The sequence below is a fragment of the Anabrus simplex genome, chromosome X (genome assembly GCF_040414725.1).
Source record: "Anabrus simplex isolate iqAnaSimp1 chromosome X, ASM4041472v1, whole genome shotgun sequence".
Classification (NCBI taxonomy): Eukaryota; Metazoa; Arthropoda; class Insecta; order Orthoptera; family Tettigoniidae; genus Anabrus; species Anabrus simplex.
Window position 1 is genome coordinate 96,460,870 of NC_090279.1, and position 24,579 is coordinate 96,485,448.

Consider the following 24,579-nt stretch of genomic DNA (forward strand, 5'->3'; position numbering starts at 1 on the left):
TGGCGTATGGCTTTTAGTGCTGGGAGTGTCGGAAGACAAGTTCGGCTTGCCAAATGCAGGTCCTCTGATTTGATGTCCGTAGGCGACCTGCGCGTCGTGATCAAGATGAAATGATGATGGAGACGACACATACACCCATCCCCCATGCAAGAGAAATTAACCAATTATGGCCAGCACAGCGGACACTGTTTCCGATGTTGAAATGAACTAGTGCATCAACCCCGTCCCCGCCTCACGCCTTTCCCTGTACCGGCCAGTCAGTGATACATATTATATTTATTCTATCCAATGAAAATACAAACACCGAGCTCGATAGCTGCAGTGGCTTAAGTGCGGACAGTATCCAGTAATCGGAAGATAGTGGGTTCGAGCGCCACTGTCGACAGCCCTGAATATGGTTTTCCGTCGTTTCCCATTTCACACCAGGCAAATGCCGGGGCTGTACCTTAGTTAAGGCCACGGCCGCTTCCTTCCAATTCCTAGGCCTTTCCTATCCCATCGTCGCCATAAGACCTATCTGTGTCGGTGCGACGTAAAGCAAATTGCAAAAAAAAATAAAAAAAAATACAAACTGATACAAAATAAGTGAATTAATTTACGCATTTATTAGTCACACAGTGATACATTGGACATAATATAAAGATTGTAACGCGACCAAGAAAGGAATTTTCCAACAACCTCGAGTAAAAAAAAAAAAAAGCCTTAACTTACAAATGTATAACAGTTTCTTCCTTGGAAACGAACAGTTCTGAAATATATAAACAATGTATAAAGAACATCCCATTGGATATTGTGTTAAAATTTGGATTCGATCAAGTAACGTGTTTTCGGAGACGCAGAGGTGCCGGAATGTTGTCCCGCAAGAGTTCTTTAACGTATCGACACGAGGCTGACATATCTGAGCACCTTCCAATACCACCGCACTGAGCCATGTTCGAACCTGCCAAGGGGAAGAAGGCCTGCGTTCCATCCTTCGAGCCGTTGTGAGAGTCTCTTTGTCTTTACAAAGACGGATTTGAAGTCGTATGTTTTCGTATAAGTTTTAAATAATGAATGTTACAGCATCTAAAGGTCCATTAGTTCTGTATTTCATGACTTGAGTGGAACGTAATTAGAGTAACTACTAAGGTAAAAAAATACCACTTCATTCTCGCTCTCGGTGACGTCAGGCGCTTTAGCCAATAGCAGCGCTGCTCTATCTGACCTGTGAGATAATGTAGTTACGTTGGAAAACCCCGTTTCCAAGAAATACAAGGATTTTAAACGACGGTTTTGTATAGCTTACCTACCCGTTATGAAACTCTGAAACGGTGCTGAGGGGCACTGCAACTTCCCTCTGTAGGTGAGGGTATTAGAATAACACCCACAGTATCCCCTGCCTGTCGTAAGAGGCGACTAAAGTGGGCCCCATGAGTTCTGAAATTAGGAGTCTGGGTTGGCGACCACGGAGCCCTTAGCTGAGTCCTAGCTTTATTTCCACTTACTTGTGCCGGGCTCCTCACTTTCATCTATCCTTCTTCAAGTGTCATCTCCTTTTTTGCTAGCTGCTTTACGTCGCACCGACATAGATAGGTCTTATGGCGACGATGGGACAGGAAAAGGCTAGGAGTGGGAAGGAAGCGGTCATTGCCTTAATGAATGTACGGCCCCAGCATTTGCCTGGTGTGAAAATGGGAAACCACGGAAAACCATTTTCAGGGCTGCCGACAGTGGGGTTCGAACCTACTATCTCCCAAATACTGGATACTGGCCGCACTTAAGCGACTGGAGCTATCGAGCTCGGTGCATCTCCTTTCAGAAGATCGGCTACCATTATAGATTCTTGCTTTGCATGTTGCTCAGTAGTGGAACAGTTGAACCAAGTTTACAAATTATCAATCCAAGGAATGCGCTTTCTCCCTTGTCTTCTTTTTCCTTGTACCTTTCCTTGAATAACCAGCTGCAGTAGACGATATTCTCTTCTCTCATCTATCCTATCCGACCACATTTGGTAACTCTTGTTCTTTTCCGACCCCGACGGTATTACTGTACGTAAGGAGGCCTATGGTGTCTTTCATTTTCACACCCTTCGTGGCCTTTGTTTTTCCTTGGCCGATACCTTCATTTTCGAAGTGTCGGATCCCTTCCATTTTTTCTCTCTGATTAGAGTTATATAGAGGAAGGTTGCCTAGTTGTACTTCCTCTTAAAACAATAATCATCACCACCACCACACAGCAACTGATAAACGGTTATATTCTTGTAACTGTTTCATTCAACAACAGTTGTGTTCCCGAAACGGTTGCGTTCTATCTACCCCAGCTGTAATGTGTATTACAAACAGTGACACATGCACGGAGCCTCAAAGAGGATTGTAATGCAGAAACAGGGCAGTTCCGCCTGCAAACCTTGTTTCGCGAGCAAGGGAAGCAGTGCAGCGGTGAGTTACCGTGCACACTAGTAACAAACGTATATTTAAACCCATGTCCAGAGGCGATTCTAGCCCTGGCAGGGTGGGGCTCAGTTTTAGTGAAATAATTATTTTAAAATTCCTTGATTAATAAAGAAATTCTAATTTACAGATATAATGTATTTGAAATAAACATGTTAATGGTTGTGCTAATGTTGCCCATTGTATTTTCAAAACCATGGTTACTTTTCTTTTGAATTCTGTTACCAAGACTTTCAATTCCAAACACTCCTCCGTTTTAAGTATCTAAAACCGCCACTGCCCGTATTGTAATGGGCTACAACTGAAAGAGGAACAACATATATTTATAGCAATTAATTCCATTTTTATTCTTATTCTACTAAACCTTATAATACTTTTGTAAATGTACACACCAGAGATAACAGAGAAACATTAGTAGCAACTACTATTCAGTATGCGGATTCTCAACCATTACTGCATCTCTTTCTGTAACTCTACGTCATTTAGCCATTCTTTTACTGAGATATGTTGTAGCTTATTCGAACTGACGATTCACCTCCGACCTACAATTACCAATAAAAATAAGTTAATTTTCTTAGTTTGAATAGTAAGCATCCTTGCGTCACTAACATAACAAAGAAAATTCAATAATGTCGGATAATACCTACCTCAGATAAGGCAGCTCTTTTAAGTTCATTCGTAATTTCATGGTGTTCTTCACCAACATATTTGTCATATTCTTCGGCGTGTTTTAGAGAATAATGTCGATGAATGTTAAATTTTTTTTGCTAGTGGTTTTACGTCGCACCGACACAGATAGGTCTTATGGAAACGATGGGATAAGAAAGGCCTAGGAGTTGGAAGGAAGCGGCCGCGGCCTTAATTAAGGTACAGCCCCAGCGTTTGCCTAGTGTGAAAATGAGAAACCACGGAAAACCATCTTCAGGGCTGCCACCAGTGGATTAACAAATCCACTAATCATAGTACCACGGTATAATAAAACACGACGAAATATAACGTGCTATTGAAAGGTCATACCACAAGTAGCGAGTAACAAAGTATTGTCAGCGTGTCCACTGCCGCTTGTTATGAAGCAAGGGTGAGGAAGCGACCGATAGCAGCTGAAGATCTCACTCACCACATCCCAGCATGGGTAAGAGCTAATCTGTCATCATCCCTCTTCAAGGACAAGACTTTGTGAGGCTGCGGCATCTGACGGAAACTGGCTGAACTACCAGCACTAGAATTCGGCCGACACTAAGCAGTGCTTTATTAAAATCACAATTAAATATATAAAGCATCCCTAATTTTAAAGTATGTTAAAGTAGCCCATTAGAGAAAAATATAAACTTCCCTACGGTATAGTTTGCTTCTAATTTGAACACGATCTTGACTTAAAATAAGTTTAGGAAAACCGTGGTTCAGAGCTCAGTTTTATGTGGAGATTCGTTATTTTAACTACCACTTTATATCTACATTTGCATTTCTTTTCGAAATGCTTTTACACTGATGGAAAGTGTGTGATTTTTTTTTTTTAATTTCAAAATCTTCCTCCACTAGAAGGCTGCCTAAGACAAAGAATACGCATAAAATTTCATTCAAAAAATATAAAAAATAAGTACTTTATATCTCAGTCTAGCGAATACAAGTGGTGCCTGAGTATCAAAAGAGAACCCCTGAGTGCTTTCAGTCTCCAGTCGATGAACTCCTTGGTACTGATGTTGAAGACCTTCATCAGCTCTACCGTCTTCTTAGGGACTGTCCCTCTCGCACCGATCATGAGACCCCTCACTTCTACATCGTCCAGTTCGTATTTATTATAATACGGCACTATAGATACGAAATAATTTTACCTTGTTCCGTTTCCTTATAAAAAAACCCTTTACAAACTTGTGACCCATGTTACAACAACTACTGAGCTGGTGGCCGGCCGTTCCAGCTCCGGCCGCCTGTTAACTCGCTCAGAAATACTTGTAAACTAGAGGAGGCTACAGACAAAAGCACGGCGGGACAAACACACAGTGCCGGGTTGGTCGGATTTGCTGGTTCATGTGTCAAACCGCCAAAACGGACCCAACCACGAGCTGATCAGAACGACCTAGGGGCCCCTTTAGTGACGCTGTATGAGGAAACCATCCTTCTTGAAACACAGGTATACTAGATGATGATATTTTTGCAGATGTCCTGGATGGTGCAATGAACTTATAGCCTGATAACCGATATAGAAACGAAGAATAACGGCCGAGGGTACTCATCGCGCTGACCACACGCAACTCGTTATCTGCAGGCCTTCGGACTGAGCAGCGGTCGCTTAGTAGGCCAAGTCCCAACGGGGCTCTTGCGCCGTGGGGTTTGGTTTAGCCTGATAAAATTTTAGAACCTGCATGTAAATTAGAAATGCGTTCAAATCTCTTGTTACACTGTAGTCGGTTTCTTCAGAAATCTTACCACAATTTGGTCATGCAATAAGTTGAGCTTCTCAGAATTCTCTACCCGAGACTAACCTTTGGATAAAACTGCCTATCAAAATGACTAACTGATTCTTATTCTTTTTGATAACTTACTATAAACATAGTTAAAATAATGAAGTGCTCTACTCATTCAAAAGAGCGTTCCTAAAAATAACATTACTAGCGAGTATGATTTCATTAGATATCACTCCACCGTTCACATGAACCTCTCACTATTTATTCTAATACTACTACTAACCTTGGGTGCGGAAGTAATATCTAATTAAACAATATACAAACACTTTCAGTGCTATGTACAAACCACTCCGGCGAATGAACATTCAATTTAAAGTGTTGAGAGGAATCAATTCTATTTCCCTTTTCATTTCTCTTTTTCTCACCCTCTCTTGCAGTTTTCTGACCTTTTTCTGCTTCTCTTCTTCTGTCTTCCGAGAATTTCCTTACTTTAAGATAGGAGGATAAGCCTGGCACTGTACTTAAAACGGGGGATTCGTTGCCGTCCTTATACATTTTTCTGGTAATAAAGTCTGTATCATTAAAATGGATTTTTAAAAACAATCAACCTGTCGTTTGGTTTCCATTTGGCTCTTGGAATAGGGCAAATCGATTCTTCCCGACGTGCTACAATTTCATGAAATTTGAAGGATCCCAAGTAGACTTCTACTTCATTGCTCTTACAAGCTGTAATGCAGCACGATCTCGTAGTTACTCCGTTGAAGGGAATGGCGCGAGAATGCGGGAACCGCGCCACGCCTTCACTGGTTGTACTTTGTTGTGCTGTGCTGCACAATCTTCCACACGTTACCTGAGAGCGAATTCCTGAAATAAACAATCAGTCACATCAGATTTACTCTTATCTCCACCGCGGCCTCCAAATTGGTAATTTAGGTGGCAACTGGAACAGGAGTTGTTTCATAATCCTTCTTCACTACAGGGAATAGAAAATAAATCATTGTCATGACATTGTCGACAAAAATTATATTTAGCTCGCCTTTTAGCAGGATAATATAAAAGCTCAGCACATTTAATATATATTTGAGACGCAAGGCATTTGGTCACCCCAGGTGAATACATGTTATTCGAGCTTAAAACAAGCAGACTCTGGTATTTCCGTTTTTGAAATTTGTGGGAATAATTTATAAAATGAATCCCTAACTTTACACTCCTATATATAAGTGTCTTGTCTGTACATTGCTCAGAATTTGAAAAGAATGGTATTTCTGTATCGATCATGTCCACAGTAACAAGAAAATGCTGTTTTTACTTTTCCATCTGTCTGTCTGTCTGTCTGTCTGTCTGTCTGTCTGTCTGTCTGTCTGTCTGTCTGTCTGTCTGTCTGTCTGTCTGTCTGTCTGTCTGTATGTCTGTCTGTCTGTACACGCATCACGAGAAAACGCCTAAAGAGAATTTAATAAAAATCGGTATGTAGAGTCGGACGGTGAGCCGATACAATCTAGGCTATAAATTCTTTTATTCACGCTAAGTGAAATGGTAGTTTAGGGGAAGGACTAAAATTCAATTCTCAAATATTTATATTATAAGTGGTCATATCGATAAATACTACGTAACTAAACTAAAGTTATGTAGAATTAAATTTCGGATCATTTACGACTTATGAATTTTTACCGTACCGGCTATGATAACAGAGATATTCATGAATTTGGATTTTTGTCCATATCAACGCCAAGCCCCGACAAAATGGGTAAACAGAATTTAATGAAAATCGGTATATAGAGTCGGGGAAAAAGAAACTGCAGTTTAAGCTATAAACGATGTTATTCACCCTGGGCGAAATGGTAGTTTACGGGAAGGCACCTAAAATTTAATTTTTAAATACCTATGTTCTTGGTCCTACGGAAAAGTACTACATAACGAAAGTTATAGAGAATATAATTTCGGTTATGTTTTATTCAGTTTTACCGTACCGACTATGATGAGAACGGTATTTCAGAACCAGAAGACAATTAATAATGTGACGGCCTACAATATTGAAAGCGCGTAATATAGATCAACAATAACATTACACTGACCGTTGTTTGTTGTAATGTTCTTTGTCTCTTATGCTAACATTCAACTCCGATAGATGGGACTGCTGCGTACCGAGTATAACAGCCTAACTGAATATTGGCGGAAAATAGCTGAGGAGTTATATAACTTTCTTCTTTAGCATGCCAATCCTCTGGTTCAGACATTTTCTGATACTGCTGGTACGTAACACACTGGTTCATCATAGTATGCCAGCTATTCGATACCTACTCTGACGCGCTGTTTTGAATGAGCAGTGTCTGCACTTAAGTCAGAGGCTCAGTTAATAGTAGTATGAGTAGTATTATGAACTGGTCTGGAAATACAATTTAGCCCTATTCCAAATTATAGTACCAGAATTCACTAAATAACTCAAAATTCAACCTTGAAAAGAGCCGTTTCTTAGAAAAAGCTTCTTCCTCTTCACTTTCATTAAATTTACATTAATTTTACTCCAAATTAGCAGCGAAGATGTGGTTTCTTCTCTGGCTTGGAGGAAAAATTGCCTCCACGTCAGATAGTTATTTCCCCCGTCAATGCAGTGAATTGAGATTTTCCGACTCATCGGGTACTTCCAGGAAGCCGATAAGTAAACGGGCATAGTTTTTGCCCCGGGACTATCCACTATTTGAACACCCACCCCCCCCCCCCCGCCCGCCGAATAAAAGGACGACGATTGATCACGGATGTCTGCGTCTTGGTCATTCCAGCTCTGTAGCTTTGGACTGTTAGTTCGGCAGCATAGTACTGTTCGTTAAAAGTGAAAAAAATTTGTGGTTTTTCATTTGATCGAGTATTTCATATGAAGGCATTGCTTTTAATCGCGTCATTCCTACCGTCGTCATTGTAATGATCCATGTTCATTTCAGTTGGGAAAACCACTAAGAGAGTTTTTCTGAGAGTCTTATAAAGGCTGGTGGAGAGTGAGTGTCTGCCATTATAATGAAAATTCCCTAACCCAGTCTTGATATGAGAAAAGACGTTGGTGAATTGCCCGTCGTGCTTCTAGGGCAACGTTAAGAGCTATGCAACTTAATACAATCTTGCTCACAAGGTTTACACTACCTAACCTAGAATTCTGTATAAAATTTAGAATTCCGTAGCGAAGCACGGGTACATCAGCTAGTCTTGAAATATAACTCCTCCTGAGGACGTAACAACTCTCTTAATCATTAGTACGAGTAGGTCTGCCGCTACTGAAGGAAGTGACCGGTGCTAGTGGATATTTGGAGTTGAAGTTAGGTGATGAACCAGAGACAAGTTGTTTAACACCATCATTTCTTTCTCTGAAAACTGTCTGGAGCAATACTACTGGCTAGGGTGGTAGCATGTAGTAAAAATAGGAGTACTACCGTATGGTTAGTGACAGTGGCTTGGAGTCATTTTTAAAATGCAAGTATGGCCAATGGAAAATGGTAAATAAAATTGTAAACAACCTCTGGGATGGATTTAAAGCGATAGTTGAGAAGTGTGAAAACGGATATGACTTTAAAAGTGGTCAGGGCCCATTACATTATAACAGGGAAGTAAAGAGATTAGGAAGGAGGTGCACGTTAGAAGAAATGAAGTTAGGAATTGCTTCGGGAGTAAGAAGAGATTGAAGGAGCTCACTAGGAAATTGAATTTAGCAAAACAAAAAACAGCTATTAGGTTAGGTTAGGTTAGGTCAGGTTAGGTTAGGTTAGGTTAGGTTAGGTTAGATTACGTTAGGTTAGGTTAGGCAGCCAAATGAATTCCAGAGAGAAATATCCACCAGCACCAGTCCTGCTCGCTATTACTTCTTTCAGTAGCGGCAGACCTACTCGTACTAATGATTAGAAGAGTTTTAATGTCCTCAGGAGGAGTTACAATTCTTTTAAATATAAAGTTAGGGATTCATTTTATAAATTATTACCACAAAGTTCAAACAGGATATGTAAATATACTCTAAGGCATAAACAGGTACCTGGAAGGACATTCCAGGGATCATTAAGGGACACGGGGGTGAAAATGCGAGGATTTATAGATCATTTAAAGATAATGTACAGATAGAAGGGGCGACTCATACTGGCGAACTACCTAAATTTTCCTACGATATTAATGACATTTACTAAAAGTTGCAACATTAGAAAGTAGAAAAGTAGAAAGCTAGAAAGGCAGCTGAGATTGATAATTTTTGGGGGGACATATTAAATGTTGGAATATAGCGATGTAAGGCCAGACAAACCACCTTTTATTGGCGAAGGCAGCGAAACAAGTCCAAATACAACCCACGAGGAAGTAGTGTATGCAATCAAACTCCAGAAGAAAGGAGAAGCTGTAGGTCCGGACAAGATTCGTGCAGAAACTCTCAAACTCATTGCTGAAGGCCATGGCAGAGGAGTAGAGCTGCTAACTACATTATTTAACACAATATATAAATCTGGTAGAATCCCATCTGACTGGCTAAGATCTACTTTTTTCACCATACCTAAAAAAAGGCTGGTGCATAACACTGTGATGAATATCATATGACCAGCCTAATGTCCCATGTGCTAAAGGTATTTCTGCGTATCATCCACACTCCTATCTACCTCAAATGCGAACGCCAAGTTGGACATACTCAGTTTGGCTTTAGGAACGGAACGGGTACGCGCGAGGCTCTTTTTTTCCTTGAATGTTTTGACCCAGAGTTGCCTAGATATGAATGTAGATGTGCATGCTTGCTCCATCGACTACCGAAAAGCTTCCGATTGCGTATCTCATGCAAAACTTGTTGAGATTTTAAAATCTACTGGTGTAGATGTTGGTGATCTTCGTATCATTACTCATTTGTACTCGAATCAAACGGCAGAGGTCGTAATAGAAGGAACTACTATTGAGGACATAACTATACGAAGAGGCGTCCGCCAGGGATGTGTCTTGTCCCCACTCCTTTTCAACATCTACTCTGAAGCTGTGTTCAGAGAGGCTATGGAAGATGTTAATCTAAATATCAAAATCAATGGCAATGAATTAATAACATCCGATTTTCCGATGACACGATTGTGTTAGCCAGCAACCTTAGTGCTCTTCAAATCATTATAAACAACATCGTGAGGACCAGTGAAACCTACGGTTCATCCTTGAATATTAACAAGACCAAGCTGATTGTATTCTCGAAAACACCAAAACAGGCCTCCCTGTAAATCAACAACAACATTGTCCAACAAGTATCTTCCATCAAATATCTTGGAACTCTAGCGAACCAGCATTGTGATTCAAAAGGTGAAATCTTATCCAGGATAGGACAAGCACAAAATATGTTCAATATAATGAGGACCTTATTCACCAGCCGAGAACTCAACCTCCAGCTCAGAGTTCGAAGGGTGGACGCTCAGCCCTTTATTGCGAAAGCGGACTCAATCTTTTGAAATGTACTTATACAGAAGAATACTCGGAATATCTTGGGTAGAAAAGATTTCAAATGAAAAAGTCCTCAACATCTTGAACAAGAAGAAAGAGCTTGCATAACCATCAAGGAGCGTAAGCTCAGCTACCCGGGGCACATCATGAGAGGTGAACGATATGAACTTCTCCGACTGATCATTCAAGGGAAGGTTGATGGGAAAAGATCTGCAGGAAGACGGAGAAATTCCTGGCTGAAAGACTTGCGGCGATAGAAATCTTCCGCGCTGCCGTTTCGCGTGTAATCCTAATCAATTGGATCGCCAACCTTCGGAGGGAGACGGCGTCATAAGAAGAAAAAGATCTGATATACTTATTTGATTACTGTTTGCGTGATGGAGCGATACCGAATGAATGGAGAGTTGCAATAGTAGCTCCATGGTACAAGGGAAAGCTTGTTTGTAAGCTCTTTCTGTCTGAATATGTCAGACACTAACTGGTTTGACAGTTCGGGTTTAGGAAAGGTTATTCCAGTGAAGTTCAACTTGTAGGAAGGCATAGCACATATTTAAGATACCGAATGTCAAATCGACTGTATCGCCATCGACAAATTGAAGGCTTTTGAAAGGGTAGATAATGGGAGATAACTGACGAAAATGAGGGCTATTGGACTAGACAAAAAGTGGTTGAATTGGTGGCTAAATGTCTAGAAAATAGAACTCAGAGAAGTGGAGTAGGTGAAGTGTTATCTGATCCTGTAATGATTACGAGGGAGATCCCGCAGAGAAGTATAATACGACATTTATTTTTATTATAAATATAAAATATATCAGTAAAGTACTGCAATAACATATAGGGCTATTTGTGTATGAAGTTGTACTTTATAGAGTAGTAAATGTTTTACAGGATTGTGAGCGAATGCAGGGAACTTCAACGTGAGAGGGACAGCGGTTAATTGTATAGTGGTAAATGGGACGAAAAATCAAGCTCAAGTTTGACGAGGAGGAAGAGTCCTCTCAGTTGTAATTATTGCGTTCATCTGTTGGTAGTACCTTATGGTGAACACTCTAAATAAGTAGTTATTAATAAAAGGAATGATCTTCATTTGAATAATCATATTTACGAGGTTGTTAGCAAAGGTTACAGATCTCTTCACATATTTATGGTAGTATTTAGGGACTGTAGTAAGTATGTAAAGGAGAGGGTACATACGTCTCTGGTAAGACCGCAGTTACAGTATGGTCCCAGTGTACGGGACGCACACCACGACTGCTCGATACGAGAACTGGAAAGCAGCACGATTTGTTGGCAGTGATTTCCGACACAGGAGTAGTGTTACAAATATTTTGCAAACGTAGGTCTGGGAAGACCAGGGAGTAAGGAGATGAGATGCTCTACTATGTGACATAATTTGAGCTGTCAATGGAGAAATGGTGTGGAATGACATTAGTAGGCGGATATGCTTGAGTGGAGCTGTTAAAAGCTGGAAAGTTCACAACATCAAGATAAAGTTGAAATTCAAATTGGGGAAATGTTCATTTATAGGAAGAGGAGTAAGCGATTGGGAAATGTTCGGTAAATTTCTAAGTTGTTTGAATCTGCCACCTGGACGACAGCGTGCGAGGTCACATATCCTCGATATCTCGACTCACCTCGGGAGCTAAATTTTGTTTCGAGTTATCGAAATTTCGCGATATAGAGAACACCGCTGCTACACTAACAAACACCCTAATTATAGAGAGAATACAGCAGTGAAACAAGAAACACCTTTCGTTAGTCCCTTCTTTTCTTCCACGTACATTTCAACAACATTTATTGCTCTGAGAAACACTGTCACTGACTCTGAATGTAGGTTCGAAACCTGCCAAAGGAGCTCGTCATCCACGACTTCCGGGGCTGCTTTCTATCGTGACCGGTAATGAATTCACACCCGAATAACAACGAAGCTTCGCCGATTTTCCGATCACTAGAAGTTTGTTTTTCGATTCCCGTCATATTGGCTTATTTATTGTGAACTGTTCCTCACAAACTACAAATGCTGTATTGCACGGTCAGTGTTGTACAAAATTCGAGTTACAGAGTATTTTTCGATTCAAGGCAGGAATCGTTTGGTTCGAGAAATCGAGATATTCGTGTAACCGAATTTCGAGTAACAGAGAAATGAATGCATTTTAGGAATAGGACAAACGGCCGGGAAATTGAAGTCACTTCGAGATATTGAAATTTCGAGTATTCGAGGTTCGAGATATCGAGGTTCGACTGTATGTACATATCGTTTGATGTCTTTATCTCCAGGAGCGATGGGCGTGCACTTAATCGCAGCTGCGAGTGTCTTGAGAGGAGGATTGGGGTGCAAGGTCAGAAGAACCAAACAACACGTTGCGCAGCAAATCAAGGCCACTGTGATAAGGCTGGAGAAGGGGAAGGGAAAGTGGGGTCATCCGTAATTAGGGATGCAATTTTGCCGATTTGCCTATTTTATTCCTGTGTTCAAAAACGTAAGATTTAATGCAGAATTAAATACAATAGCCTCATTATGGCAGCGTTATTTGTTTTTGCGAGTTTCCTCTAATATTTGGCGGTGCTATTTAATGATCCAATCAGCCTGTGGGCTGAAAACTTAACAAACGGAGGTTGTGGAGGCAGTCAGTTAATTTTCAGACGCTTGCACGAAAGCATAAAATGTAGAAATAATAATAACAATTGTTACCGAGTTTTGTGGTAGTTAAGCATGAAAGAAGGTGCTGGGTGGTGAATAGGTCTCAAGCTACTAAAGAGAAATTAAATTTTAAAATTTAACAAGGTTATATTTTCTTTTCAAAATTAGGTAACAACAAATAGAACAGGTACTTAGTAGCCGAAATACAACTTGAAATGTACAATTACAGGGATTAAAGAATTTGGGCTTCGAGCCCTGAAAACACAATTCTTGAGCAACTAGCTCAACTTTACGATATACCAATTTCAACAAAAGGGGCAGAAGACCCCACTCAAACCCTGGAGCCCTTGCTCCAAATTACACAGCAAAGCCTCCTCGAGGCATACAACTCTCAGTTTTAGAAAAGAGCCACTCGCTCTTAAAGTTAAGCCTCTCCCAGGCCACACCAAACTCAACTTTCAAGTTGTCCTCAAAGGACATATACACAGGGGTAAAATACCCAACCTACTGAGGTCTATTAGGTGAGAAAAGATTAATACGTGACCTCTAAAATACAACTTGAGAGGAGGCGAACTTGCACTCCTAATACACTTTGCTTTTAAAACCTAATCTGGCTCTGGGCCACTAACGCAAGGGCTAATCCCATACTACAGAGGTGACTTAGAGAAGAACACTTTACATTACATAAACGAAGAAAAGTTTGAGAAAATAAGTTCACCTCAAAACAAATGTGAGTGGGAGCTCGAGAGGGTTAGCACTCTCTATCCCAATATGTAGCTTTACAAGAAAAAGAAGAAAAGAGTAGTTACATTTTAGGAAAAGGTTACATGATGGAAAACGCTTCGAACCCGCCGCGAGAGTTAAACTGCCGACCTAGCAAGAAAAGAAGATATTAATAGGCCATTACCTGGTAGTAGATCGCTGCCGGGGAAAGAGGCGCTTCCCGCCTCCTGCTATGTACTTAATACACTGAAAGATGGAACAGAAGTGGCCCGGAGACCCCAAAATCAGCAGTTTATATCCTCTCGCGGAAGATTCTAGGCGTTAGGGGAAATAAAACACCCTCCCACAAAATCTTTATTGGTTCGGGAAAAGAAACCCCTACATAGAGGAAAAAGAAACACATTATTGGTGGAAAATTAATTAAAGAAATTCGGGATTGGCTAGATCCAAACTAAGGGGAAAAAGAGGGGTATACAGCCAACTTAAACAATAACAGAAAGAAATTTAACAAGAAACAAACTTTTGAAATAAAAATTTCTCCAACAAAATAGTTCTTTAACTCCGCACTAGGTCGCACTATTGTTGATCTTCAGTAGTGTCCTCTAGAAGAGAAAGTTCACACTTCTTACTTCAAGCGAAACAAAAACACATCAAAAGTGACACAGTTCAAAAACTCAAAATTTTCCACGTGGTGACATCTTCTGAGAAGGTAGAGAATTAATAGAATAGATAAAGTTCAACCTTCCTCCAGAAGAGGAGTTTCAACTGGCACAACTTTTAAATAAACAGAGTAGAGGTGTACCGCCCGGTACAGACCTCCCCCCCCAAAAGTTCCTCCAAGGGGTAACACAGAAGAACATAAGCTTTGTTTCCAAAATAAGGTCCAAGTTTTGATGTTGATATTAAGATTAATTGCGGAAGCATTTATAAGATTTTAGTAATTTGGTTGGTTGCAATTTCAAAATTTTGTTGTTGCCGGTGCAGTAAAGTTTTTCTGTTGTAGTAGTTGAATTTCTGAAGATAAACCTTTAATGCTTAAAAGGTGAAGAAAAGTTTTGCAATGTCCACCAAATATTGTTGTTAAATTCCCAAATGTAATTATTGCTTATGGTGACTGTCCATGTAGTTGATGTAGATTGAGTCGGATGGCCAGACCGGCCGTTGCAGCTTGCGTCCAACGGAGGCCGCTCGGACCCCTCAAGTACCCTGAGATACCGCTCGCCCGCACTATGAGGGGAGCAGAGGTGTTGAAGTACGCCGCGCCCGCGGTGAACAGATACAGGCTGCGGGCATGTAGCAGGACGTGCGCCGCACATCAGCCTTGGCCGGGGGGAGAGCTCCGGCTCGCCGTGCACATGTCGTCCTCGCTGGAGAGGAGGGGGCCCATCCCCCTCCCCAGTCGCTGCACGGCGCTGCGCGGCTGCGGGGGCACTGAAACATTAAAGCTAGGCGGCAGAATTGTGTTGGACAATCCTTTTCTTTGAGGGTACGGACTAGTGGAGAGGTTGAGGGGCCAGCGGCGTGTAGATATCCATGGCATTTACTATTATGAAGCCACAGTGTAAGGTGGAGCAGGAGACGGGAGCGTGGTAATGGCCGTGGCAAGGACAGAATGGCAGTTTAACGGGTCGGGACAGGTTTTACAAAAAGCTTACATCTGAAACAAAATATTATAGGTAGTGCAGAATGCCTTAAAAGTAAAACTCAAAAAAAAATATAACCTTCATATCCTTTCCAAAATAATATGGAGCAAGTTAACACAGAAATTACACCGGTTTCACCTGGGACAGGTGAACTCTAAATATCCTCTCTGTGGCTGGATTACTTAGCAATAAGGTAACCGGCGTAAGAAAATCGAGAATGATACAAGGCCCATGAAATCTGGGGGCAAGCTTGCCCGCGGGAACAAAATTTTTGACCATAACCTGGTCACCTACCTTCAAAGTGGTGGGTCTCCGTCCACGATCATACCTTTCCCTAACCTTTTCATGAGACACTTTAAGATTGGCTTTAGCCTTCTTCCAAAGATCTTTAATGTTATCCGGATCTATTGTCTCGGGTAGAATGTCATTCAAAGACCAGAGGTTAGAGAGCGGCGAGTTGGGAACAAACTTGAACATCAAGGAAGCTGGAGTAAACTTGTGAGATTCATGAACCGCCGAATTCAAAGCAAAAGCTATCCAATGCAGGGACGTGTCCCACCTGGAAGGATCTTCATGATGATAGGCAATGAGTGCGGACCTGAGATTACGGTTAACCCGTTCAGCCAGAGATGGTTGAGGGTAATAAGCAGATGTAGTTACATGAGAGATGGACAAGTCAAAACAGAATTTACGAAACAGATTTGATGTAAAAGCTTTAGCATTATCAGATACAATGTATTGGCACGGACCAAAAGAAGCAAAAATGGAATTTAGGCAAGTAATTGTGGACTGAGCGGTAGCCAGCTTAGTCGGAAATAACCAGGAAAATCTTGTAAAACCATCTACACACACAAAGATGAACTTGTTGGCATTCCCCTTTGACTGGGGGAAGGGTCCCACATAATCAATATACAGGCGTTCCATGGGGCGCGACGCTTGATGAGAAGACAAAAGGCCTACTTTAGTGGACATGGTGGGTTTACTGATCAAACAAGATTTACAAGCTTTTACAAGTTCTCGAATTTCACCGTCCATACCTTTCCATATGAACATTTCACGAATCTTTTCACGAGTTTTAAAGATTCCAAGATGCCCCCCCAATGGGGTCTCATGATAGTATTTGAAGATCATAGGTACAAGAACCGCTGGAACAACAACTTTCATCAACTTATCATGCCTCGAAGGGCAACATAGAACACCATTCCTTAGAACATAAGGGACAGCATGTTCCCCAGAAGAAAGGGTTTCCATTATCGGAGCCAGCGTCGGATCTTCACGTTGGTATTTCTCAATATCCCTAAAAAGCATGGGAGCATCTGTTAAGATGGCATTAACACCAGATAGTATGGACTCGGAAGGTGATGAACTGTCGACCGGTTCGTGGGTCTCTACGTCGTTATGAAACATACGGCTGAGTCCATCGGCAACAACATTTTCAGTACCTCTGATATGTCGTACATCAAATTGGAAGGCAGAAATACGGATGGCCCAACGGGCTATACGACCAGTACGACGCGGCCTACCTAAGACCCAGCTTAAGGCTTGATTATCTGTCTCCAGGTCGAATTTGACATGTTCCAGATAGAGACGGAACTTTTCTAAGGCGAATAAGACTGCCAACCCTTCGAGCTCATAGATGGAATACTTGGCTTCTTGAACCGATAGAGTCCTAGATGCATAGGCGATGGGACGCCTCCCTAGTTCAGTCTCTTGAAGAAGGACTGCAGCTACAGCTGACGACGACGCGTCCGTTTGGACGATGAATTTCTTCGAGAAATCAGGCATAGCAAGTACAGGGGCATTACAGAGAGCTAATTTAAGATCTTCAAAAGCGGCTTGTTGAGAAGGTCCCCACTCGAATTTGATGCCTTTCCTACGAAGAAGGTTTAAGGGCGCCGCTCTATTAGCAAAGTTAGGAATGAACTTCCTGAAGAAATTCACCATACCAATGAACCTGGCGATACCTTTGATGTCCTTGGGAGGTTTAAAATCACGGATGGCCTGTGTTCTAGAATGATCGACAGATACCCCATCGGGTGACACAATATGCCCTAGGAATGACATTGAGGGCTTAGCAAAGGCAACCTTGGACAACTTAACAGTTAACCCAGCCTTACGAAGGCGATCGAGAACTTCTCGCAGATGATCTAGATGTTCTTCAAAAGTCTCGGAAAATACGACGACATCATCCAAGTAGTGATATAAGTACTCAAATTTGATGTCGGAAAAGACCCTATCTAGTAGCCTAGTGAGCACAGCTGCCCCCGTGGGGAGCCCGAAAGGCACGCGGTTGTATTCGTATAAATTCCAGTCCGTGGCAAACGCTGTAAGATGTTTAGACTCTTCGGCAAGGGGAATTTGATTATAGGCCTGATTCAAGTCCAAGATGGTGAAGAACTTGGCCTTACGAAACCATGAAAAGCAAGAATGAAGGTCGGGAAGGGGCACAGATTGCAACACCACCTTCCGATTGAGAGCCCTGTAATCAATGACAGGCCTGAAGCCTCCTTGGGGTTTCGGGACTAGAAAAATAGGCGAAGAATACGCTGACTTAGAGGGCCTAATAATACCATCCTTCAACATCTGATCGATGATTTCTTTCAGAGCCTTCATTTTAGGTGGAGATAGCCTATACGGTGGAAAACGGACAGGAATCGAGTCCGTGACCTCAATTTTGTATTCAATAAGGTCAGTAACACCAAGAGTATCAGAGAACACCTCGGGAAACGACTGACACAGTTTGCGAATACTATCAGCCTGCTCCTCAGGTAGATGTCTAAGGTCTAACAACATCTCATCCTGGGTAGGCGAAATAGATGAACATGATACAGAATTACACTTTAAGAGTGGGATTTTATAACTAGAAGCAAATTTGAATGTGCACGACCTAGACCGAAGATCGAGCACAAGACCAGTGTGAGAAATAAAGTCAGCTCCCAATATAATGGGGCAAGACAATTGCTTGGCCACAAACAATTTAACTTTCCATGTAAACTTAAAAACACGAATTTTGACCAGTAAGGAACCTAGAATTTCTAATGGAGATGAATTAGCCGAAACGTATTGAACAGGAGAAGAGACATAGTCAGGGAGTTTACAAACAGATTTCAATTTAGAATACCAATCAGCCGAAATAATGGAACAAACACTGCCTGAATCTAAGAGAGCTGTTACAGGCTCGTTATTTAACTCAATCTTAAGAAAAGGAACAGGTGCGGGGGTATCCGCCGCAATCCTAAGACACTCTTTAGGGCATTCAAAAGATGAATTTGAAGGCTGGTCGTTCTCTGCATTTACAACCTGTTTACTAGGGGCTGAGTCTCGGGAATATGGATTAGTCGGCTCAGCCGACGCCACTAGTCACTTTTTATTATTGGCATAGCTGGAATTTGCACCAGAAGTTGAGCAGGAGGGGGTGCTATTTGAGTTTGGGCAATTCTTGGCGATATGTGAGAAGGCCCCACACTTAAAACAGCCTTGTGATGACCCTGCTCCATTCCTTGTCCCACTTGACTTGATCAGAGGACACTTATTCCGCAGATGGTCAGGCGACCCACAAGCATAACATTTACGGGGATTGACTGGTCGGCGAGGTGGAGGCCGAGTGTTACTGAAGGAAGGCGGGGGTTCTTTCGCCACACGCAAGGAATCGGCATACCTAACTCCTTCCGCAGAGACGGCTAATGCTTCCAGTTCAGAGAAGGTTTGCGGGCACGCCGCGAAACACAAATATGACCTGTAGGGTGGTGAAATCCCTTCAACAATAGCTTGCACGATCTGATCCTCAGGAAAGTGGAGAGCAAACACCCTAGTATAAAACTTAATATCTTGGATGAAGTCTGCCAGGTTTTCATCCAAGCGCTGTACCCGATAATAGTATTTCTGAATAAGGGAGGACCTGGCCCTAGCCGGGATGAAGTTAGCTAGCAAATGGGCATGGAAATCCTCAATAGAAGATTGCTCGGCAATGGCTCTAACTATCTTGTCAGATAGAACACCAATAGCATAAGGATAGATAATTTGCAAAATTTGACATGGGGAAAGAGAAAACACAAGGGCATGATCCTGAAATTCCACTAGAAATCTTAAAAATGAAATTACGTCACTGGTGGTGTTGACGGAAAACTTAGAGATACCTCTAAGCAACATTGCCAATGGATGAGGCAAGCTGCTGAACCCAGGTGTCATAGTCGTTAAAGGTTTCAAGGGCAAAGAAGTTAATTCAGAGCGGATGTTACTCAATGACGCACGGCGTTCAGATTCGTTGTTCGATGGGGCAGAGATAGTTTGAGCAGCAACGGTTATCCTATTGACTTCTCCCTGAGGAGGCTCTTCCTCGTTACCTACATTCACCGTGGCGGGTTGATCAGTTTTGGGAGGAGCTTCGCCGGTTAGCAATTGAGTGACCTTATTAGACAATTCAGAGATAGTTTCAAGGAGCGTATTCGCTTGCTTCCTCTGAACGTCATTCACCTTTAGAGACAATAGATCATTAACTCTATTTGCAAAGTGATACAGCCTGCCTTGCACACGCTTAATTTGATTAGGAGATGGATCGTTTTCATCAAAAAAGCTGACTACCGATGCTAGCCCAGTAATATTCTCGACAATCGTGGAAAGAGAGTCATCAATTTCTTTCTCTCCCAAATTGGGGATGGAAATGGGCAAATCAAGGGACTCTCTAAGCTTGTTAGTATCTATTGCAACCGTGCCTCCAGATTGAACGTTTCTGATAGTTAACTCATATATCAACTCCTCTTTGCGCAAGTAGTTAAGGAGGAGAACATCGCGAGGGCCGGGCATGATGACAGAACAATTTTGAAAAACTCAAAAAATTCCAGCAACTGAGAAAATTGTTAGAATTCGAATCAAAGCAATGTTTAGCCGTCAAAAGGGGCTAAATTGAGACCCATTCAACCACGCTCTGCTACCACTTGTTACCGAGTTTTGTGGTAGTTAAGCATGAAAGAAGGTGCTGGGTGGTGAATAGGTCTCAAGCTACTAAAGAGAAATTAAATTTTAAAATTTAACAAGGTTATATTTTCTTTTCAAAATTAGGTAACAACAAATAGAACAGGTACTTAGTAGCCGAAATACAACTTGAAATGTACAATTACAGGGATTAAAGAATTTGGGCTTCGAGCCCTGAAAACACAATTCTTGAGCAACTAGCTCAACTTTACGATATACCAATTTCAACAAAAGGGGCAGAAGACCCCACTCAAACCCTGGAGCCCTTGCTCCAAATTACACAGCAAAGCCTCCTCGAGGCATACAACTCTCAGTTTTAGAAAAGAGCCACTCGCTCTTAAAGTTAAGCCTCTCCCAGGCCACACCAAACTCAACTTTCAAGTTGTCCTCAAAGGACATATACACAGGGGTAAAATACCCAACCTACTGAGGTCTATTAGGTGAGAAAAGATTAATACGTGACCTCTAAAATACAACTTGAGAGGAGGCGAACTTGCACTCCTAATACACTTTGCTTTTAAAACCTAATCTGGCTCTGGGCCACTAACGCAAGGGCTAATCCCATACTACAGAGGTGACTTAGAGAAGAACACTTTACATTACATAAACGAAGAAAAGTTTGAGAAAATAAGTTCACCTCAAAACAAATGTGAGTGGGAGCTCGAGAGGGTTAGCACTCTCTATCCCAATATGTAGCTTTACAAGAAAAAGAAGAAAAGAGTAGTTACATTTTAGGAAAAGGTTACATGATGGAAAACGCTTCGAACCCGCCGCGAGAGTTAAACTGCCGACCTAGCAAGAAAAGAAGATATTAATAGGCCATTACCTGGTAGTAGATCGCTGCCGGGGAAAGAGGCGCTTCCCGCCTCCTGCTATGTACTTAATACACTGAAAGATGGAACAGAAGTGGCCCGGAGACCCCAAAATCAGCAGTTTATATCCTCTCGCGGAAGATTCTAGGCGTTAGGGGAAATAAAACACCCTCCCACAAAATCTTTATTGGTTCGGGAAAAGAAACCCCTACATAGAGGAAAAAGAAACACATTATTGGTGGAAAATTAATTAAAGAAATTCGGGATTGGCTAGATCCAAACTAAGGGGAAAAAGAGGGGTATACAGCCAACTTAAACAATAACAGAAAGAAATTTAACAAGAAACAAACTTTTGAAATAAAAATTTCTCCAACAAAATAGTTCTTTAACTCCGCACTAGGTCGCACTATTGTTGATCTTCAGTAGTGTCCTCTAGAAGAGAAAGTTCACACTTCTTACTTCAAGCGAAACAAAAACACATCAAAAGTGACACAGTTCAAAAACTCAAAATTTTCCACGTGGTGACATCTTCTGAGAAGGTAGAGAATTAATAGAATAGATAAAGTTCAACCTTCCTCCAGAAGAGGAGTTTCAACTGGCACAACTTTTAAATAAACAGAGTAGAGGTGTACCGCCCGGTACAACAATAATAATAACAATAATAATAATAATAATAATAATAATAATAATAATAATAATAATAATAATAATGAAAATGAAAATCCACACCCTGTTTCCAGTAATTTGACAGGGTCAGGAATGGAATGAATGAAGCCCCGTCTAGCGACGAGGATAGGAATAGTGCCGGCTGCCGAAGCATGTCGCACTCCACTGGGGCAGTGATTAATGACTGACAAATGAAATGTTACTGGAGAGTGTTGCTGGAATGAAAGATGACAGGAACAACCGAAGTACCGGGAGAATAACCTGCCCCGCCTCCGCTTTGTCGAGCACAAGTCTCACATGGAGTGACCGGGATTTGAACTACGGAACCCAGCGGTGAGAAGCCGGCGTGCTGCCGCCTGAGCTACGGAGGCTTTAATAAAAATATTAATAATAATAGTAATAATGATAAAAATTTTACCGAGAGGTACACCTCTACGCCGCGCGTACAAATGAGCGCCTAAAAGAACTCCTCTATCTATCAAATGTGAAAACAATAATACAACAAGTTAGAACTTTACTCTGAAGGTGACACCCACCACTAAAATTTTATATAATTTTGTTATTGTGAAGTTTCCTGAACTGTGCGAATTTCTACTTGTTTTGTTTTCCATTCATCAAGAATTTTGAACATTCTCTCATAGATGACACTACCAAAGAACGATGATCATGCACCGTGGTGCGATGTGAAAGAACCTTTGATTTAAAGAAGTTTTGTATTCATAAGTTTTTTTTTACTATTGATGTTCATTTATTTTTGGGTTGGCAATATTTATCTTTTCTTTCCGCCAGTTTTGAATCTAGCCAATCCCTAATATTTGTAATTAATTTCCTAGCAATCACAGTCTTCTTCTTCGATCCTGAGTGTTACCTTTTAAATCTACCAATAAAATTCTGTAGGCGTGCCTTGATTATTCATGAATTATCTCGAATTTTCCCCGAGGGTTTATAAACTGCGGATTTTCACGTTTCTTGGCCAATTGATCGTCATCCGACCTAGCGTGTATGTTAAAGCAGGAGGCGGGCGGCGCCTCTTTAATCAGGCAGCAGTACACCGACAAGGTAATGGCCACATAACATTTTTATTTCTTGCTAGCTCCGCAGTTTAACCAGAGGGAAATGTCCGAATCATTAACTATGTAACCTAGTTTTCTTAAAATGTAACTTTCTGTCGGCTAATGTAAAAGATCATTAAATCTTTAACTGTATATCGGGGATAGAGAGTGATGTACGCTCTCAGATCCCCTTCATATTGGTTTGAGGTGACTACGTTTTGTAACTGGCTGTCTTCCTTTCCGTAATGTCTTAATTTATTCTTATACGAGTCACCTCGATAGTTTGGGAATAGCCCCTGTTTCATCGGCATTTTTCTTAACCTGTTCTTTTCCGCAAAGGCCCAATAGGTTGGGTAATAGATACCCATGTTTCAAATTTTGTGGCTTGATGGCGAGTGATTGTAATTTTCTGATATTGCCTGGAATAGGCTTGGAAATCTGGGAGCACGTCAGCTCTTTCCAAGTGTTGTAAAAGCGCCTCTGGGAGGCTTGATATTGTAAGTTGGGAGCAAGTGCTCCATGTATTGAGGGATTTCTGCCCTTGAGTAAATTTGTGCTGTTTTGTAAATTTCAGCTAGGAGCTCAATAATTGTAAAGCGAGGGGCTTGAAGCCCAGATTTTTAAACTGTCACCAAATTTTGAATTTTCTTGTCTTGTCTAAAATTTGTCATTGTACCTGACGCTACATTGTTATGAAAATTTGCTAAGGTTGAATTTAAGAAAATATAACCTTCAGTTTAAGTTTAATTTTTTTTTGACATTGTAGTTAGACCCATTCATCCCGGCACCTTCTTTCACCTCTTTCTGCTCCACGGGTAACCCCGGAACAACAACAATAATAATAATAATGTCATCTGGCTATTGTTTGGATACATTTCGCGTGATGCAGGAGATGTCACTAGCAGGTACCTCGGCGGCTACATTGATAGAGAAAGTAGCGAGAGTTGACAAGCCGGAACTGGTTTATTGACATCCATAACAAGCTACACAACAGTCATCCGCCAGGAAACTGTGTCTCTCTCTCTAAATAGAAAAGACTTGACTGAAATACTGGAAGTCACAGAAGAGAGAATTCTTGGAAAGATCCCAGGTTCAGTATTGGAAGGTGGGAAATACTGGAACTCTACTCCACAATAGAGCTGCTCTCATACTGTGCCACGAAAAAAGGAGACTGGCTTTCTATGGTCATGTGATGAAATTGTCTCCCAACCGCCTGTCCGCCTTCTAGCGAAACAAGAAAGTCCCATCCCAGGGCGACAAATGGGGCCAGGCACTGGGTAGTAAGAATTCTTCGGAAGCCTTTCGCAGCTAGTCATTACCTGGTTTCCCTGTTGCTGGAAGTCTCTGTAAGTTAACTCGAGCATCCAGCGTTAAGAAAAAACTATTGGCCTTACGGGCTTTTATTTCTATTGGTGTTACCCACTTTACTTCTACATGTATATAAGGATTATAATGAATTCCTTTAACAATGTATAATTTTTCTAATGAAACAAGCATTGGTTGTGCCATACAATACTGAAGAAGACGTAAACTAATTTTGATATCATCCTTTTAAATATCGTATATGCGGTTCAATGCATGGAACAGCCGGCCATGCTTGTTGCATCGCGCGCCACACTTCAGCGTGTAGTGTGGAAGTGTGTACAACAGTCAACACGTGTAATGACTCAGCTTAACTACTGCGAATCATCATCGGTGAGGTCAGCGCGGCATGTTTCCTGTTTTGCGTGTGTCACGCATTACAGTGGTTGCTTATGTAAGGGAGATATTCGGCAGATTGAAGAGATCGTCTTTGCGGGGCGCA